Genomic DNA, 22,270 nt, shown 5'->3' with positions numbered 1-22,270 from the left:
AGTTTCCTAAGACAATTCCATGTTACTCTCACTTGGAGAGCTAGCTCACTTTTATCTCAAGTTGAAAACAATTTTGCAAATTCATCTCAAACACCTTATTCTCTAAGGGCTTTATCAACTGTCCCCATAGAGAAGCAATTTTCTCCTGCTCTCCCTGATTTCACTTCCTTATAAAAAAGAGAGAAAACAGGCATATCTGTTTTTCCATCTTTCTTACATGCTGTCTGGCTTATGTTATTCTTGCTCTGTTCACATCTTGATTCAATTGTTATCTCCAAACCCAGAAACTCCAGACTACACTTGCCTTAGGCGGAAAGGAGTCTAAATCTTTTATTCTCTAATTATCATTTACATAATGGTACCCAATAAATGTTCCTAAAACAAATGAATCAGTGAACGTGAGTGAATGAGTCAAGGCAAAAACTTTGTTTTTGGGAAAGAGGGAAGAGATAGGACTTCAGCTTCCCTTCTTACTTTTTGGCCTCTCACTGCTGTGACCTCTCCCTTTGCGGAGCACAGGCTCCGGACGCACAGGCTCAGCGTCCATGGCTCACGGGCCCAGCCGCTCCGCGGCATGTGAGATCTTCCCGGACCACGGCACAAACCCGTGTCCCCTGCATCGGCAAGCGACTCTCAACCACTGCGCCACCAGGGAAGCCCGTCAGCTTCCCTTCTTGAATTCTCATATGTGGGATAGCTCAGGGGCACATGTAACCATCATAGTATCTTCCAGACTCTAAGTAAGTCAGTGAATGACTGGGCAACTTAGATAGGAAGAGGGAGTGACAAGTTTTGTCAGTGATGTGGAGGATTTTGCTGTTTGGTATTTAAGGTGTGAAGATGGAGCAAGGGTGTCGTAGTGTCACACCTCTGTCCTATTGGTTGTTCCTCTTCCGACTCAGGAGATAAAATCACCCTGAATCATCTTGACACCAGTTTTCATGAAAATACTCCATGGGAATGTAAAAATGAGTGTTCCAGAGGATGATTAAATCTTTTAATCTGCAATCATCTAACTGAAGGTCAGGGAACTTGGGAGTCTCAATCTGCAATCATCTAACTGAAGGTCAGGGAACTTGGGAGTCTCCTGAATAAACTGATTTTGTTCCTTGGGATATAGTGTCCCAGGTTCCACAATGAGATGTCCACAAGCTAAATATAAATTTAATCTCAGAGCACAGCAGCATACATATTGTATATAAATCAAGAGTATGCTTTTAAATTAATAAACAATTCTATCAAACCTGACTTTTGGTTTGCTTTATAAATAAAAGATGGATGGTCCAAACTTTAATAAAAGAAAAATGGTCTACCACTGGTTTATTTTATGACTGCGTTTGTGAAAAATAGGCTACCATTTGAGACTTAAATATGCATAGTTGTTGATATCTGGGTAACATGAGGTATTGTTTGCTTCAGCAGATAAAGAAGAGTTTTCTTCCACTCTTTTTTACGTTATTAATTTGCCTGCCATTTCCAAAAAATAAATGAAAGGGAAATTTTCTCAAGTTGAGATTTATCACAACTTCTGAATTAGTGGGATCTAACTTAAAAGGTTTTCCACATCCATCCTTCATCTACCTTTTCCAGTTTGGTTTTCCATGCTTACATCACTAACCAGATGAACTAGATGAGATTGGATCTGTTATGCATATAATGTAACTTAGAAACATCTAACAGGACTCCTTTGCCTTTGTCTCCAGAGATAGCATTCAAGGAAAAATGGAGAGTGGGTCAATAATCAGATCATTTTATTTTTCTTTGAGATGGAAAAGTGTCTTCACTCTCTCCATTAGGACCGAAAAGAAAAAAAAAAAATGTTGAGTCATAGCCATGAAGACTGGCCAATGTTTTGAAAAATACATCTATCAAAACATTAGGGCTTCCCTGGTGGCGCAGTGGTTGAGAGTCCGCCTGCCGATTAAGGGGACACGGGTTCGTGCCTCAGTCCGGGAAGATCCCACATGCCGCGGAGCGGCTGGGCCCGTGAGCCATGGCCACTGAGCCTGCGCGTCCGGAGCCTGTGCTCCGCAATGGGAGAGGCCACAACAGTGAGAGGCCCGCGCACCGCAAAAAAAAAAAAAAAAAAAAAAAATAACCCATTAAAATGAGCAGGGTTCAAAGCGTTGAGAAATGCTGAAGAGGCAGGTAGGCAGGAGGCTGGTTGGCTGGCAAGAGGATGGGGAGTTCTGCTGCGTTAAACCAAACAGGGTACTTTGGGCAGAGCCTGCTCCGAGAGGGTTATTTTAGGATTCCAGGTAAGTCGATCTTTGCTACTCCTCTCCCTTGAGTTCTCCACATCCTCTTCTCCAATTGCCCTTAATTTTTACGAGGTGCTATGTAATAAACTGTCGTGATAAGGATCTGCGCGGTCTCTTGGCACACGCGTGCTTGCGGGTGTGTTTACTCACTGCATTCTTTCCTGCATCCCAGTCTCCTTTCCATCCACCACTTCCTGCCCTCACTTCTCTTCGCAGACAATCTCAGTCCTTCCAGCTCTTTCCCACCCACTTGTCATTCCCGCTCAGCCTGGCTCTGCTCCTCACTGGGGCCTCATGAATGGGCGAAACGTAGCAATTCATAGAAGCGACAGGTGCTGCTGTGGGCGTGACATCCGACCTCATGTGTTCCTTCTCAATATGGTACCCTCCTCCCCACGCCCCAGTCCACAACATCACCTCAAAGAACTGTTCTTTCAAAGGGTTTGGACGTTTAAAAACATATCAATAAAATGCTGCTGTCACCAGCAAGGGAAGATTGTCATCTTAATTCTGATACAATTGTAGGAGTATGTTTATCAGAAAGAAAAACACGTCTGTTTTTTTCATCTAACAATTCGTTGATCTCTTCCTTACTCTTCCCCCCACCCCCGCCCCCGACATCTCCACTCGCCCTTTCTGGATGTTTGTGGAAGTCTTTTACCCACTTCCTCCAAACTTTGTGATTTGACTTTCAAAGTCTAGTTTTCCATGACGGAAATAAATAAATAAATAAAAAGCTTGTTTATTATTCTGTCATTATTGCTCTATCATCATGGCATGAAATACTGAATAATGAGGATGCAAACACCCATTTTATGGGCCTACTGCAATCTTCCCTGTATAATTAATATCTATCATTAGATGAAAGTCATATCATTTGCAATTTGATGCCGCTTTCCTTAGAATTTCCTGATGACTCCAAGGTAGTTTATATACTGGTGCACCTGTTGCTTGTAATCAGGCTTTATTAGATAAATAGGCATCGAGCCCTTTGTCCGCTCCCCTTCACTACTCATCTTCTCGAAGGACCACTTGCAGTGGGGAAAAGCAACCTTTATTATAGCTCCTTTGCATAGTAAGGCTGCTCTCCCTTCTTCTTCCTCCTCGCCTCCCGCCAGGAGGAAATATTGCCTCTGTCTCTCTGTGAGGGCATTCAGGCTGGATGGCCTTGTAATAAAGCACAGAAGTTGGAGGCATATAAATCCAACACATGTCATTAAAAAAAAATTTGTCTCAGACTAGGCTCAGGACACTCTGCTTGGGTACTCTCTGTTTTATCCCATTCCTGGAAACAAGAGCTGCTGCTCACATTAAAAACACAGCTTCTTATAATAGTTTCTTATCTCGTCCCTTAATTGGCCAGACAACCCGAGAGAGAAGTGAGGTCACACATTCACCGGGTTTAAGTTTACATGGGAGCCTGCTCATTTTTTTTGTCTTAGGCTCTGAGATAGCTAAGGATGTTGCTAATGTCATATGTCATGACAACGGCGCCCCTTGATTCCCGGTGCCCTCAGAGGTCCTTGTCATGGCTCACAGAGAGCCAGGGGAACCTGTGAATGCACACAGAGATATGTGCAAATCCATCACCACTACTGAAATTGTAATTCCAATGTCATGCCCTCCTGATGGAGGGTCAATGGCCCTGGTCTCGAACATGAAGGATGGCTTATTCCTTCATTAGACAGAGCTCTCCCCTGACCCAGAACACTGAGGATGAGTAAGCCCATCTCAAGACTCAGAAGGCCTGGCTGCTAAAAGCCTTACCACCACCCACATGGTTCATTGCACAGTTTCCTGATTTATACAGCTCCAGAACCCTCCTCCTTTTCCTCTGAAGCTGCAAGGTTTCACAAGTGCCACAGTGAAGAGGAATCAGACATTCCCATCATGTGCTAATGGACACTTCTGTGAATATCAATGAATAATTTGTACCATACATTTGTGGAGGAGAGAAATTCCTAGTGACCAATCCTAGTTTAGCAGAGAGTTTATTTTTCTTTTCTCTCTCTTTTGAAAATCACATTTGGTGCCTTGTGTGCATAAGGAAATTTCTCCCTTGTCTTCATTAGAATAGAGAGTCTCTAAAAGTGTTTCTGGGGAGATAGCCCAATAAGTGACTAACAGTGCCAAAGTCAGACTGTCTGGGTCTTAATCTCTTCTTTTGCACACTTAATGGACTTGTGGACAAGTTCCTTAACTTCTCTAAGCTGGATTTTTCGCTATAAAATGGGAATGATCATGGTACCTAGCTCACAGAGCTCTTCCGGTGAGTGATTCCACATAAAACACTACCTATGATGAGATAGAAAGCGAGCTTTGGAGATAGACTTGGCATTAAATCCTGGATCTGTCCTCAGCAAACCATGTGATGTTAGGCAAATATTTAACCTCTCTGAGCCTTTTTTTTTTTTTTTTTTTCATAAAAATGAGGATAGCTATTCCCACTGGAGTATGTTTTGGAAAGGTTATATGAGTTAATCTCTATAGCACATCTGGCATATCATAGATGCTCAATGAATGTTAGTTTTCTCTTGTATTAAATTGTCAGAAACAACATGGTAGAACAAAAAAGCATGAACTTTGGATAGAAATTGACTTGAAAAACACACTATATTTATATAAAGCTCAGGGCTCACAGTCAATATAATTTCTCCCCTCATCCTCCCTTGGGCTACTAGAAGTCAAATATATTTTTTTAAAAAAGCAAAGCCAAACCAACAGCAATGACAACACTTTGAACTCTGATAATAAGAGGAGAAAGTTAGATGAAAGAGACTAGCACTTCTTATATGCGATAAAGGAACATCAATCAACCAAACCATATACACATAGATCTTCAGGTCAACTATGTAGAGGGGATTATTTATAAAATGAGTTGGTGAGTATCAAAGGATGTGATATTAGGGGTTCAAAGTCCCATTCTGATAAGCTTTCAAGAAGAAATGAGGGAGAGCTGCTGCTTCAACTCATGCAGATTTCAAAGTTAGAAAAAAACTAGCATCTCTCCTCTTGGGTGTGTAACAGTTTCAGAGAAACCTGACTTGCAGGAATGAGAGGACCTCTTTCGGGGTTACAAAGGGTCAAAGGCAGTCAAGCGGCCCCACCCCTCCTTGGCATGCCTTGGTACTGAAAATTTTCCATTTTATGTGGAACTTGAGACCTTATCATGAAACCCTGCATTTGAGGCCCTATTGTTCAAAAAAAAAGTTACAAGAAATTATAGAGGGAGCTTGCACAGCTGGTGAGTGTTAGCAAACAAACCAAACCAAGAAAAGCAAGCCAACATAAATTCTCAACAGAAAACAGAGGGTGTGAGTGCCTTCTGGCCAAAAGAGATTCAGGAAATCCAAAGCAAGGGATTTGAGAGGCTGAGATAAATTTTGTTAAACTCTTATGGTTTCTCACTTCAACTTTGTGAAGAAAATTTAAGCAACAAAGTCCCTCTACAATGTGTCCCGGGTTCTCACACCGAGGTTCTAAATACTTTCAATGAATATTATATAATACCTCCCAGATTCACAGACCAAACAATTAATTGATGTTTACTTCCCCATACTGTATCCCTTAGGAAGATAATGGAATCTTCAAGTTGTCTTATTGCAGAGAGAAGGAAAGGCTCCAAACTTGATGGGTTTCTCAGAATTAAGACACACAGGCTTTGAAAATGAGTTTAGAACTAGACATATCTATAGGCTGTACTACTATCTGTGATGGTGGTATTTTGGGAGGATAAACTGTGGAGTAGTGATAGATGTAGCTGAAATAAAAGTGTGATTATTTACATGATAAAAGTCATTCTAGGGACGTCCCTGGTAGTCCAGTGGTTAAGAATCAGCCATCCAATGCAGGGGACGTGGGTTTGATCCCTGGTCGGGGAACGAAATCCCACACGCTGTGGGGCAACTAAGCCCACATGCCGCAACTACCGAGCCCGCATGCCACATCTAGAGAGAAGCCCGTGTGCCGCAATGAAAGATCCTTCATGCTGCAACGAAGATCCTGCGTGCCACAGCTAAGACCGACACAGCTAAATAAATAAATAAATATTTTAAAAAAAGTAATTCTACATTTTTGAAAATGTAGAGTGTAAAAAAATGAAAACTCTAACATCTCATCATCTAGTCTATTGTTGTTAATATTTTGGTTTACTTTTCCCTAGTATCCTTGTTGGAGGTTTTTTGGAGGCCGTTTATCTCTTTTTTCTAGTTATGGTCATGCTAACTATATGTCTTTGACTTCTGTATTTTTTATTATGTATATATTTCACCATCTTGTGAATTCTCCATGAACATAATTTTGATGGCTGCTTTTTATTTGGGTTAAGTTCTTAATCTTCCATCCCCTATCTCCTCCTGTGCATTTGTTTCCACCTTTCCATCTCTGTGATCTCCAGACAGTTGTTTTATGTGGAATGCCAAGTATAGGGGAAAACAGGGAGCTCTGAAAAGAAAGGCCTGTTTCAAATCAAACACCGTGAACTTTCATGAAACAAGAATCAATGTTAGGGATAAGTCTACCATTACCATCCTGTTTTGGAACAGATAAAATTAAAAAAATTTTTTTCTTTCTTAAATTTTTTCTCCTTAATGATACATACTCATTATAAGTAGTAGTCAAACTAAATGAAAATATATCCTATAGAGAGAATAAAAGTTCCTTTCTCCTAAATTTCCCTCCCTAGGGGTAACCACTTTTAGTGATTTGCACAGCCTTCCGGACTTTAAAAAATGAATATACAAACACATATGTGAACATTTTGTTTTTAAATAATATGAGATCATTCTAGACATAGTTCTGCAACTTATTGTTTTTACTTTCTATATGATTGACTTCTCTCCATTAGTTTATATGATTTAGGCTCTTTTGACAAGTACTTTTATACTACTCTGTCATATTGCTGAGCCACAATTTATGTAACCATTCTCTGATTAATGGACGTTTGGGTTTTCCATTTCTTTTTGTTGCATTAAATAGTGCTGCAATTGACATCCTTAAGGATATATCTTTGCCCACTTGCATTTCTAAAAGAATGTTCCAGAAGTATAATAGCTTGGTCAAAAGTTTCGAACAATTTTTTGTTGGAAGGTGGCAGATCACTCTCTGAAAACGTCCCATGAGTGGACCTCCCACTAGCAACGGATGAGCGTCTCCATTTTCCCACACCCTTGACTTCTCAAAAGGTGGGGAGTGTTGAGTCTGATGCAAACCGTCTCCAGATACAATTTCTTATTATCTGACATATCTGTACATGTATACCCTTTCTCTGTTACACTCCAAGTCAAAAATTATTTTGGGAAAGGCAGGAGAAAAGGAGAGGCAGAGAATGAATAGAGGAGAAAAAGAATCTGGTCACCGTCCACCTGGTTTCACAGTTTTCCATCACTGGCTTGTGGGTAAGTAGTTAGAACCTTGAAGGCAGCTAAGGGAGGTTGTAATGTCTTGCCATCGGGATGCACTTTTTTTCCCAGTTTTTTTTATTGTGGTAAAATAGAGTGATATAAAATTTACTATCGTAACCATTTAAAAATGTACAATTCAGAAGTATTAACTACATTCATATTTTTCTACAACCATTACCATCATCCATCTCCAGAACTCTTAATCTTTCAAAATTATGTTTTATATACATTAAACAATAACTCCCTATTCTTCCTCCTCACAGCCCCTGACAATCACCATTTAAAAAAAAATTATTTTATTTAATTTATTTATTTTTGGCTGCACTGGGTCTTCGTTGCTGCATATGAGCTTTCTCTAGTTGTGGCGAGCGGGGGCTACCCTTCGTTGCGGTGTGCAGGCTTCTCATTGCGGTGGTTTCTCTTGTTGCGGAACATGAGCTCTAGGCGCGTGGGCTTCAGTAGTTGTGGTATGAGGGCTCAGTATTTGTGGCTCATGGGCTCTAGAGCGCAGGCTCAGTATTTGTGGCTCACGGGCTTAGTTGCTCCGCGGCATGTAGGATCCTCCAGGACCAGGGATAGAGCCTGTGTCCCCTGCATTGGCAGGGGGATTCTTAACAACTGTGCCTTAACCACTTCCCAAGTCCCACCATTCTTTTTGACTCTATGAATTTGACTATTCTAGGTACCTTATATAAATAGAATCAGACAGTATTTGCCTTTTTGTGATTGGCTTATTTCACTTAGCATAATGTCTTCCTCAGAATTTCCTTCCTTTTTAAGGTTGAATAATATTCCATTGTATATATACCATATTTTGCTTATCTATTCACCCATTGATGGATACCTGGATTGCTTTCATGTTTTAGTTTTTCTGAATAATGCTGCTATGAACATGGGTGTACACATATTTCTTTGAGACCTGTTTTCAATCCTTTCAGGAGTATACCCAGAAGTGGAATAGTTGGATCATAGGGTAACTATATTCTTATTTGTTTGAGAAACTGCCATACTATTTTCCATAGCGCTGAATCATTTTGCATTCCCACCAACGGTACACAGGGGTTCTAATTGCTCCACATTCTTGCCGACACTTGTACTTTTCTATTTTTTTGATACGAGCCAACCTAACAGGTATGAGGTGGTTCTAGATGCTTTTGGAGCTGCAGCGCTCCTTTTTGGGAGAGGCCCAGCTGAGGGCAGCACATGTGTCACAGCAGTAGCTCTTCTGCTATCTGGCTCTTAAAGGCCACGATTGAGAATAGCTGGAGGAAGGGGTGAGGGACTGACACTGCTATACTAACTCAACTACTTAACTGCCAACTACTCAGCATGTCGGTGTTGAAGGAGGCACGTGAATATTTGCCAAGGGAAGAGAAGCAGCCCTTCCCAGCTGCCCCCAGGGAAACACCCTCCTAGCACCTTCTTTGCATTTACCGTGAAATTAAGTGCTTAGTTAGGTGGCTTAGTTTAATTTACTTTCCTTTTCTTTCAACTGCAGGATTCCTGAGGGCAGGAGCTGGGTCTGTAGAGTCACCAGTGTTCCCAGAACACAGTCATCAGCACAAGGTAAGTGCCTAATAATGGTCTGATAATCACAAGAACACACCCCCCATTCTCTTTTATGTGGAGGCGATAAGGACCTACTTTACAGGGTAAAAATGGTCATAGCAATGACACTTAAAAAAAAAAAAAGACTGATTTTTAGAGCAGTTTTCGGTTAACAGCAAAATTGAGTGGAAAATATAGAAATTTCCCATATACCCCTCCCCCCCAACCTCTCTCTCTATCACCATCCTTCACCAAAGTGGTACATCTGTTACACTTAATGAACCTACGTTGACACATCACTATCACCCAAAGGCCATAGTTTACTTTAGGGTTCACTCTTGCTGTTTTACATTTTATGAGTTGGACAAATGTAAAATAACACGTATGTACCACTGTAGTATCCCACAGAGTAGTTTCACTGCCCTTAGAACAATGATGGTGTTAACATTTTTTTTAAACATTCTTTGTTTTTAGCCTTCAAAATTGCGTAGAAGTTGAGAAGACAAACAGCACATGTTTGACATCTATAAGCAGAGGGCTTCAGCGGGCACAGGGTCCCAGGAGCTGCAACACACAGAGCATCCCAAACCGGACCCTGTGTGAACAGCCAGGAGAAAGCAGAGTGGCCTTGCCAAGTGGCATTGGTGACAAGCACAGAGTCAGGGAGCCTGCGCAAGGGCCGGGGTAACCCTGGTAACTGGGTTTTGATTAGAAATCAAGGGCCATGGGGCTTGGAGAACCCAGTGAGCATTTTCTATTTCAATGTGGATAAAGACAGGCAGCAGGAAGAGGGCCAAGCTCTGAAATGGCATCTAGAGGCCAGATTTTCTTCTAAGTACTGGCTGAAGTGGCTTGCCTAAGCCTCTTAATGAGGGGATTTAATCCCCCAGCAGGTGAAAAGGACCGAGGGCTTTTTCCACGGAGTCTTTGCCAAATTCTATGGTTAAGCACAGTCCAGAGGCGATTAGCCTTCTGCCCACATAAGAATGAATCGAAATTAATGTGAGGGAATTAGAACCAAGGTTAGCTTAAGTTTAAGAAATCATTAAAAAACAGTTTAAGGGAGTCAGGAAGTTATGTAATGTGTACTGAAGTAGCTGTTTTTCATTAAGCCTTTTCTCAAATAATATATATAATTTTTTTTACTGCTAAATGCTCACGTTCGTGTTTAGTCTGTAGAGACTGCTATTTTAGTAAGGTTATAATGCTATGGAAAGAAGCATACTGGAAACAGAACTTGGTGCTTACTTAGCACTGGGAAGTTTATTGACCCTGATGGTAAGAACCCCCGACCTAGGGTCCCCTAAGAGGCACCAACACCACCTGGTGGCTCTTGATAATGTTGCAGGTCCACTGGGCTCAGAGGAAGCCTTGAACTTCTGGGGAGCACTTCTTGCAAACGTATGTTCTTACAATGAAAATGATTGTCGAGGTTGCAAATACCGCCAAAGATTTAATATTTCCCGAGCATCTCTTTTGTGAGAGCAACAACTGCAGGGGTTCTAGGTATGTCATCCTTGCCGCAGTCTTATACCGTACAGAATATCATAATCACCATTTTACAGATGAGGAAACTGAGGCACAACAAGATTAAATGACTTGCCCAAGGTCAGAGAGCTAGGCCTGCTGGACCTGTGGGTTGAAATCAGATTTGCCTGACCCAAGGGAATACGCTCTTTCCAAAACTTACTGTCTGAATTTTGCATAACAAAGGGCAATGAGATGCTTTGTGATTTTTTTAGGGAGTGATGTAGGATGTAGACCCACAGTTAATGTGTTCATTTGGGGAGCATTTAAGAATAAGTATTTCAACATAACTGGATCAATTTATTGTTGGCCTTCCAGTTTTGAAACACTGGACAAGATCTTTCCCCAAGGTGGGCTATGTACCCAAGAGAGATAAGAGAAAGTTAAATGTATCTATTTACAATAGCCCGGAGATGGAAACAACCTAAGTGTCCATCATCGGATGAATGGATAAAGAAGATGTGGCACATATATACAATGGAATATTACTCAGCCATAAAAAGAAACGAAATTGAGCTATTTGTAATGAGGTGGATAGACCTAGAGTCTGTCACACAGAGTGAAGTAAGTCAGAAAGAGAAAGACAAATACCGTATGCTAACATATATATATGGAATTTAAGAAAAAAAAATGTCATGAAGAACATAGGGGTAAGACAGGAATAAAGACACAGACCTACTAGAGAATGGACTTGAGGATATGGGGAGGGGGAAGGGTAAGCTGTGACAAAGCAAGAGAGAGGCATGGACATATATACACTACCAAACGTAAGGTAGATAGCTAGTGGGAAGCAGCCGCATAGCACAGGGAGATCAGCTTGGTGCTTTGTGACTGCCTGGAGGGGTGGGATAGGGAGGGTGGGAGGGAGGGAGATGCAAGAAGGAGGAGGTATGGGAACATATGTATATATATAACTGATTCACTTTGTTATAAAGTAGAAACTAACACACAATTGTAAAACAATTATACTCCAATAAAGATTAAAAAAAAGAGAGAAAAATGTATTAGAACATCAAAGTCTACAAATTAATATTTATTTACCAAGTATTTGCTGAGGAAGGGGCTGTTCTACTCCAGGCACAGTGATATACAAAGGAATTGGATATGATTTCTGCCTGCAGAGAACATGGCTAGTTACAGACATGTAATGCCACGCTTTTTTACCTCTATTCTAGCACAAAACTCTGATCTCCTCAACACAAAGGAAACCATTAAATAATTTAAAAAGTGAAAACACTCCTATTTGGCCTTCCTCCAGCCTTAGAGACCCCTCATCCCCAATTTTTCTTCCTCTTGTTCAACATTCAGGTTCTGATTTTAGTTCCTTTCTCCTTCTACCCATTCTTTCCTGAGGACTCTACTTATTCCAATTCAACCATCTACATTCAGACTTTCTTCCCAAGTTCCAGACCTTATATTTCCAATGGTCCATTATATTTCTTACTCAGCATGCTCAAAATTGTTCTTTTCCCAGTTTCACTTAAGGTACTCTCAATCCCCCAGTTCTCTAAGCCAGAAACCTGGGCATCATTTTAGATCTCTCTTGCTCTTTTCCTTTCAGCTGGTCACCGAGCCTTGAAAGGATGCTTGCTAAGCACCTCTTAAGTCTCTCTTTTCAAAGTTCTCACTGTTTAGCCTCAGCACATGTATTTTAGCTGAAATCCGGCAAAAGCATCCTTCCTCCAATGTCACCTCCTCCAATCCAGCTCTTCACTCCTACCAGAGGACAGTTCTAAAATGCCAATTTGATGTCATTATTTCTAGGTGAAAATCCTTTCATTGGCTCACATCTCCTACAGCAACTGTACGTTCCTACAGTTAAGAGCAGGAACTTGGGAGCCAGAGCATCTTAGTGGGAACCCCAGAAGCATCCCTGACAGGCTTATACTAATGCAAGGGCTATTAAGTTACTTAATCTCTGTGTCTGTTACTCATTGTAAAATGCGGGGGGGGGGGCAGGGGGTGGGATATTTACTGCATAGGACTTTTGCAAGAATTAAATGACTTAACATTCGTAATGCACTTCAAACAGTACCTGGTACAGAGCAATCCCGCAGGAAGTGTTTGTTAATTAAACAAGGTTCAAACATATCACTGTAATAAATAAGATCTGCAGTGACTTCTCCGGTCCTTGTCCACTTTTCCAGTTGCATTTATTTCCCTCTAGGCGACTTATATTCTGCCATATTGAACCGAAAACTCAGTGTTCTCATATACCTCCAGACCTTTGCGCATTCTATACCTTCTGCATAAGATTCCTTTCCTCACGATCTCTTGAAGATTCCTACTTATGCTGTAAAATTCATTCAAGATTGCCCTCCTTCATGAAGCCTGGAAAACAGTTAGCTTCTTCTCTGTGCTCCCATAGCTGTGTGTCTATCCGTTATAGCACTCTCCGTTTTGCTGTGACTGTTAGTTTATAAGTATGTCCAGCTTGTTAGGGTAGTAGGCCCATGAGTACAGACTCTAAATTTGTTCTATTCCTTTTTTGTATCTCCAGCACCTACTGAAATATCAGGCCCAGATATGTGCTGTGTACATGTTTGTTATTATTATTTTCTTTTATTATAATAAGTTGGAAGGGATTTAAACACCTAGCCCAACTTCCTTATATTAAATGTGTGGAGGGCTTCCCTGGTGGCGCATTGGTTAAGAATCCGCCTGCCAATGCAGGGGACACGGGTTAGAGCCCTGGTCCAGGAAGATCCCACATGCCGTGGAGCAACTAAGCCCGTGCGCCACAACTACTGAGCCTGCGCGCCTAGAGCCCGTGCTCCGCAACAAGAGAAGCCACTGCAATGAGAAGCCCGCGCACCGCAACGAAGAGTAGCCCCCACTCGCCGCAACTAGAGAAAGCCCGCGTGCAGCAACGAAGACCCAACACAGCCAAATATAAAATAAATTAAAAAAAAAAAAAAAAAAAGAGACCATGAGTTATCATTTAAGAAAAAAAAAGTGTGGAAACTGAAGACAGGGAGATAAAGATTTGCCTAAAGTCTTCTTGCTAGAGAGTCATAAAGGTGGGGATAGAACCTTGTTTCCTTTCTTCTCTTTCAATGCTTTCTTCTCTACATTATACAGTGGAACTCCTGTTCCTCCACTGTCTACAGGTTTGCCAAAAGTTGTGAACCAAATGACTTATATAAATGCTAACCAATGTTTGCCCTGTTTTAACACTTGCAGGAATTTCAAATGCTGAGACCACACTCCACCTGGTGGCAATTTACCTAAATTGCAAGTGCCTCTTGGCATTGGTGACCTCTCCTTGGTGTTCCTCTGTTTTTATTGGCTCCTCTTTCTCCTTTTCTTTTGTGGGTTTCTCTTCTTTTGCCTATTCTGTAAATATCAGTGTTTCTTTGTGTCCTTGGGCTTCTTCTTCTACACGCTTTCTTTGGTGTTGGTGGAATTCATCTACTCTTGAGCTTCAAACACTGTTTATATGCTGATGACCCTCAAGTCTTCATCTCCAACAAGAATCTCTCTCTCGAGCCCCAGCCAGGGCCACCATACACATTTGGACAGTGTGGGCCCTGCTCTTCCATGGGAGGTCAATCTCATTGTAGTCCATGCGATTGGCACCCACTGGTATGCAGGAGACCTTCTTTAGGAATTGCAAACATGACATGGCCCAAACAGAACTTATTATTGCCCCTCTGAAAATGATTTTTTCTCTTGCCTTCTCATATCAAAGGGTGATTCTTTTATTCCTTCCTCACTGTTGGTTCTTCTCTTCCTGACCACCATCCAATCTGCTCAATTACCAAGTCCTATGGATTCTAGCACCATTTGCTCATCTCCACCTCAGCTTCTCACCTGAGCTCAGGCCCTCAGTATCACTGACCTGCATCACAGCTACATCCTTCGAAATGGCCTCCTTGACTCCAGTTTTGTCCATCTTTACTCTTATCTCCACACTGTTGCCAGTATGGACTTTCGAGAATATGTATTTGTTCATGTCATTTTTCTGTTGAAAGCCCTACGATTGTTTCCCATTGCCTCAGAGTTAAGTTTAAATTCCTCGGAGTGGCTTACACAGTCCTCTAAGACCTGGGCCTTGATGTCCCCTGCAGTTCCCTTCTCCTTTCGCTCCCCTTCCCGTTCACTCTCTGTTTTGGAAATAGTTCTCCCAGTGAAACATGATTACTTTCAACGTTATAGCCTTTGCTCACCCACTTTTCTCGGTATATTCTCCTTTCTCCTTTTTGCCTGGCTAACCCTAACTGGTCTTTTGGGGCTCAGCTGAGCCATCACTTCCTTCAGGAAGCCCTCCTTGACCTCCCAAAGGTGGGTTGGGTACTCTTCTATGCTTCCCAAGGATAATACTGACCCCTCTACAAAGCCTTTATCTTATTGTATTGTAATTTAGCTGCTCATTTCCCCACCTTCCACATTAGATTTATCTTCTTTAAGGCCCAGGACTACTTCTTATTCACTGTTGTATTCATAGTACTTAGTATCCATTCAGGCACATGGTAGGCAGTCAGTAAATTTGGTGGTGGAGGGGGTAGAGTGAACAAATAAGTGACAACAAGAAAAGAAAGCCTCATGAATGGTTCCTTTGAGATTCCTAGGCTTCAAGTGTTGGCAAATGCCAGCAATTTTATCAGAAGGCACAAGGTATGCAGGCTGGGATCTTCCAGAGAAGTGGTATGATCCTATGCAGTGTGGACCAGCCTGCCCAATGGCTAATGGCCTAGAAAATGTAGGTTGACTTTAAGAATGGGAAAGTCCTCTACACTGAAACATCTTTCTTCACGTGCACACCTGAAATTCTTATGTAGAAAATTCAATCGTTCAGCTTAAAGATTAACTTTCAGTTCAACTGGAACAGCCCTTGCCCCCATGCCTATACCTTGAAAACAGTCAATTGTACTCTAATATGTACTCAAATATTCTTCCAAGAGGCAGTTATAACAGGGAATGAACATGAAGTTAGTGGGAACTTGCAGGGGAAGGAGGGATCTTTTTAAAGTTAGAAGAAATGTCCAAAAACATTCAAAACAAACAGGCTAAAGCAATAGAGATAAAGTTTGAATATTTCATGATTTTGCGTGGATTGGCCTTTGTGTGTGCATCATTGAAAATCCATCATCTGTACTGAATGTCCTTGGCTCCTAGACAAATCAATTCTCCTGATCCCCAAAGAGAAACAAATAGAATGAGTTAGCAAGAGTGTTTAAGATGGTACGATTCTTAGTGTAAAAAACAGTACAGAATAAATTTAATCTCAAAAATTGTTACAGTTAAAATGACATATTAGAATAACATGTTAAAAAGCAAATTTAAAATTGTAAAGTTAAAATTAATTTTAAAGATATTTGAAATGTAATGTAAATTAAAAGGCCAAAGATATTTTTTTCTTTGCCAAAAGCTAAATTCAGATGATCATTTTCAATAATCTCCATGAAAATTACTTTTGAAATCATGGTTTTTAAAAAACAATATTTAGGTCAGCCATGTATATGAACAATGGTGACTCATGCAGCTTGATTGCTTCTACGTTCCTAAAATTCTGAAAACTCAAGAAACCATTTTGTAGTATTGGCAAGGCCACGCAAAGCTTTATTCTTTTTTTTTTTTTTTTGCGGTACGCGGGCCTCTCACTGTTGTGGCCTCTCCCGTTGCGGAGCACAGGCTCCGGACACGCAGGCTCAGCGGCCATGGCTCATGGGCCCAGCCGCTCCGCGGCATGTGGGATCCTCCCAGCCCGGGGCACGAACCCGCGTCCCCTGCATCGGCAGGTGGACTCTCAACCACTGTGCCACCAGGGAAGCCCAGCTTTATTCTTTATATATAATAAGACTTCAGCCTACCCTAGACTCTGTGAGAAAGATGGACTTGCTTAGGGTAAAGTAATAATTTTTAATACTACCTTTCTATTAGTTCTGGTCTAATGCACAGGAAGGCATAACTCACTTCTGTAACAATAAGAAAGAGAAAAATATGTGTATAGATGGATGTCATCAGTAAATGTCTTTGGCTAAATAAGGCGCAATTGATTTGAGGGGCATACATCAGAATGGGCCTTTGAGTGGCCCAAGGATGGAGAGGAATGCATAACTGTCAATGTTCATTGTAGATGGTCTTTTTCCTTCTCCCTGTTCCTTTCCCCCCTCCCCCTCCCCGCTTTCTCTCCTCTCCTTGATGAAGATCAGTGATTGATAGACAAAAATATATGCGGTAATTGGAGAGGAATGAAGTTACACTAGATGTTAGAAGAAATAGACATGGAGGTGCTATTAACTGAATTAATTAAATGGAATAAAGATTCCAAAGCAAAGCATGGTCAAAGGGAATGTGAAAGAAAAGTGAGACATGTGAGACAATGATAACAAAGAATAATATATATTTTTTTGAATTTGAAATAAAAAAGGAGCAAAATGATCTTTCTATCTAGTGGCCGTGTGCTTAAAGAACTGTAAGATGTGGAGCTTGGTAGAAGCAGAGGTTAGCACAGTTTCGTTGGTCAGCATCAAGTGCTTCCTATAATAAAGCCAGTAAACAATTATGGCTAGAACCTTAACCTATCGTGAAGCCAACAGATGTATGAAATAGAACTTGCAACATGGAAGAGTTGGCTATTAAAAGCAGATGAGAACAGTCCCTCCCATCAGGAAGCTTGCACAAGCCTCTTAGATAGCCTCATCCACCAGAGGGCAGACTGCAGGAGCAAGAAGAAATACAATTCTGCAGCCTGTGGAAGGAAAACCACATTCACAGAAAGACAGACAAGATGAAAAGGCAAAGGCTATGTACCAGATGAAGGAACAAGAGAAAACCCCAGAAAAACAGCTAAATGAAGTGGAGATAGGCAACCTTCCAGAAAAAGAATTCAGAAAAATTATAGTGAAGATGATCCAGGACCTCGGAAAAAGAATGGAGGCAAAGATCGAGAAGATGAAGGAAATGTTTAACAAAGACCTAGAAGAACTAAAGAACAAACACCTAGAAGAATTAAAGAACAAACAAACAGAGATGAAAAATACAATAACTGAAATGAAAAATACACTAGAAAGAATCAATAGATGAATAACTGAGGCAGAAGAATGGATGAGTGACCTGGAAGACATAATGGTGGAATTCATGGCCATGGAGTAGAATAAAGGAAAAAGAAAGAAAAGAAATGAAGGCAGCCTAAGGGACTCTGGGACAACATTTAATGCAACAACATTCGCGTTATAGGGGTCTCAGAAGGAGAAGAGGGAGAGAAAGGACCAGAGAAAATATTTGAAGAGATTATAGTCAAAAACTTCCCTAACATGGGAAAGGAAATAGCCACCCAAGTCCAGGAAGCACAGAGAGTCCCATACAGGATAAACCCAAGGAGAAACACACTGAGACACATAGTAACCAAATTGACAAAAATTAAAGACAAAGAAAAATTATTGAAAGGAGCAAGAGAAAAAAGACAAATAACATACAAGGGAACTCCCATAAGGTTAACAGCTGATTTCTCAGCAGAAACTCTACAAGCCAGAAGGGAGTGGCATGATATATTTAAAGTGATGAAAGGGAAGAACCTACAACCAAGATTACTCTGCCCAGCAAGGATCTCATTCAGATTTGACAGAGAAATCAAAAGCTTTACAGACAAGCAAAAGCTAAGAGAATTCAGCACCACCAAACCAGCTCTACAACAAATGCTAAAGGAACTTCTCTAAGTGGGAAACACAAGAGAAGAAAAGGACCTACAAAAATAGACCCATAACAATTAAGAAAATGGTAATAGGAACATACATATCAATTATTACCTTCAACGTGAATAGATTAAATGTTCCAACCAAAAGACACAGGCTAGCTGAATGGATACAAAAAAAAGACCCATATATATGCTGTCTACAAGAGACCCACTTCAGACCTAGGGACACCTACAGACTGCAGAAGAGGGGATGGAAAAAGATATTCCATGCAAAGGGAAATCAAAAGAAAGCTGGAGTAGCAATACTCATTTCAGATAAAATAGACTTTAAAATAAAGAATGTTACAAGAGACAAGGAAGGATACTACATAATGATCAAGGGATCAATCCAAGAAGAAGATATAACAATTATAAATATATATGCACCCAACATAGGAACACCTCAATATATAAGGCAACTGTAACAGCTCTAAAAGAAGAAATCGACAGTAACACAATAATAGTGGGAGACTTGAACCCCTCACTTACACCAATGGACAGATCATCCAGACAGAAAATTAATAAGGAAACACAAGCTTTAAAGGACACAGTAGACCAGATAGAGTTAATCGACATTTATAGGGCATTCCATCCAAAAATAGCAGATTACACCTTCTTCTCAAGTGCACACGGAACATTCTCCAAGATAAATCATATCTTGGGTTACAAATCAAGCCTCAGTAAATTTAAGAAAACTGAAATCATATCAAACATCTTTTCCAACCACAATGCTCTGAGGTTAGAAATCAATTACAGGGAAAAAAATGTAAAAAACACAAACACATGGAGGCTAAACAATACATTACTAAATAACCAAGAGATCACTGAAGAAATCAAAGAGGAAATCAAAAAATACCTGGAGACAAAGGACAACGAAAACATGATGATCCAAAACCTATGGGATGCAGTGAAAGCAGTTCTAAGAGGGAAGTTTATAGCAATACAAACCTACCTCAAGAAACAAGAAAAATCCCAAATAAACAACCTAACCTTACACCTAAAAGAACCAGAAAAGAAGAACAAAGCAAACCCAAAGTTAGCAGAAGGAAAGAAATCATAAAGATCAGAGCAGAAATAAATGAAATAGAAACAAAGAAAACAATAGCAAAGATCAATAAAACTAAAAGCTGGTTATTTGAGAAGATAAACAAAATTGAGAAACCTTTAGCCAGACTCATCAAGAAAAAGGGAGAGGACTCAAATTAATAAAATTAGAAATGAAAAAGGAGAAGTTACAAATGACACCGCAGAAATACAAAGCATCATAAGAGAGTACTAGAAGCAAATCTATGCCAATAAAATGGACAACCTGGAAGAAATGGACAAATTCTTAGAAAGGTATAACCTTCCAAGACTGAACCAGGAAAAATAGAAAATATGAACAGACCAATCACAAGTAATGAAATTGAAACTGTGATTTAAAATCTTCCAACAAACGAAAGTCCAGGACCAGATGGCTTCAAAGGTGAATTCTATCAAACATTTAGAGAAGAGCTAACACCATCCTTCTCAAACTCTTCCAAAAAATAGCAGAGGAAGGAACACTCCCAAACTCATTCTATGAGGCCACCATCACCCTGATACCAAAACCAGACAAAGATACTACAAAAAAAGAAAATTACAGACCAATATCACTGATGAATATAGATGCAAAAATCCTCAACAAAATACTAGCAAAAAGAATCCAACAACAAATTAAAAGAATCATACACCATGATCACGTGGGACTTATCCCAGGGATGAAAAGATTCTTCAATATATGCAAATCAATCAATGTGATACACCATATTAACAAATTGAAGGAGAAAAACTATATGATCATCTCAATAGATGCAGAAAAAGCTTTTGACAAAATTCAACACCCATTTATGATAAAAACTCTCCAGAAAGTGGGCATAGAACGAACCTACCTCAACATAATAAAAGCCATATACGACAAACCCACAGCAAACATCATTCTCAATGGTGAAAAACTGAAAGCGTTTCCTCTAAGATCAGGAACAAGACAAGGATGTCCACTCTCACCACTATTATTCAACATAGTTTTGGAAGTCCTAGCCACGGCAATCAGAGAAGAAAAGAAATAAAAGTAATACAAATTGGAAAAGAAGAAGTAAAACAGTCACTGTTTGCAGATGACATGATGCTATACATAGAGAATCCTAAAGATGCCACCAGAAAACTACTAGAACTAATCAATGAATTTGGTAAACTTTCAGGATACAAAATTAATGCACAGAAATCTCTTGCATTCCTATACACTGACAATGAAAGATCAGAAAGAGAAATTAAGGAAACAATCCCTTTCACCATTGCAACAAAAAGAATAAAATACCTAAAAATGAACCTAAGGAGGTAAAAGACCTGTACTCAGAAAACTATAAGACACTGATGAAAAAAATCAAAGATGACACAAAGAGATGGAGAGATATACCATGTTCTTGGATTGGAAGAATCAATATTGTGAAGGTGACTATACTTCCCAAAGCAATCTACAGATTCAATGCAATCCCTATCAAATTACCAGTGGCATTTTTTTTACAGAACTAGAACAAAAAATCTTAAAATTGTATGGAGACAAAAAGGACCCCAAATAGCCAAAGCAGTCTTGAGAGAAAAAAATGGAGCTGGAGGAATCAGACTCCCTGACTTCAGACTATACTACAAAGCTACAGTAATCAAGACAATATGGTACTGGCACAAAAACAGAAATATAGATCAATGGAAAAGGATAGAAAGCCCAGAGATAAACCCACAAACCTAAGGTCAACTAATCTATGACAAAGGAGGCAAGGATATACAATGGAGAAAAGACAGTCTCTTCAATAAGTGGTGCTGGGAAAACTGGACCCCTACATGTAAAAGAATGAAATTAGAACACTCCCTAAATAAACAAAAATAAACTCAAAATGTATTAGAGACCTAAATGTAAGACCAGACACTGTAAAACTCTTAGAGGAAAACATAGGAAGAACATTTTTTGACATAAATCACAGCAAGGTCTTTTTTTTTTTTTTTGCAAGATCTTTTTTGATCCACCTCCTAGAGTAATGGAAATAAAACCAAAAATAAACAAATGGGACCTAATGAAACTTAAAGGCTTTTGCAAAGCTAAGGAAACTAACTACAAATAAGATGAAAAGACAACCCTCAGAATGGGAGAAAGTATTTACAAATGAGTCAGTAGACAAAGGATTAATCTCCAAAATATATAAACAGCTCATGCAGCTCAATATTAAAAATCCAAACAACCCAATCAAAAAATGGGCAGAATACCTAAATAGACATTTCTCCAAAGAAGACATGCAGATAGCCAAGAAGCACATGAAAAGCTGCTCAACATCACTAATTATTAGAGAATGCAAATCAAAACTTCAGTGAGGTATCACCTCACACCAATTAGAATGAGCATCATCAGAACATCTACAACCAACAAATGCTGGAGAGGTTGTGGAGAAAAGGAAACCCTCTTGCCCTGTTGGTGGGAATGTAAATTGATACAGCCACTATGGAGAACAGTATGGAGGCTCCTTAAAAAACTAAAAGTAGAATTACCATATGACCCAGCCATCCCACTAATGGGCATATACCCTGAGAAAACCATAATTCAAAAAGACACATGCACCCCAATGTTCATTGCAGCACTATTTACAGTAGCCAGGTCATGGAAGCAACCTAAATGCCCAATGACAGAAAGATGGATAAAGAAGAAGTGGTACATATATACAATGGAATATTACTCAGCCATAAAAAGGAATGAAATTGGGTCATTTGAAGAGATGTGGATGGAAGTAGAGACTGTCATACAGAGTGAAGTAAGTCAGAAAGAGAAATACAAATATCGTATATTAACG

This window comes from Phocoena phocoena, chromosome 13 (assembly GCF_963924675.1).
Source record: "Phocoena phocoena chromosome 13, mPhoPho1.1, whole genome shotgun sequence".
NCBI lineage: Eukaryota > Metazoa > Chordata > Mammalia > Artiodactyla > Phocoenidae > Phocoena > Phocoena phocoena.
The sequence above is the reverse complement of the archived record's forward strand: the minus strand, read 5'-3'. Positions refer to the sequence as shown.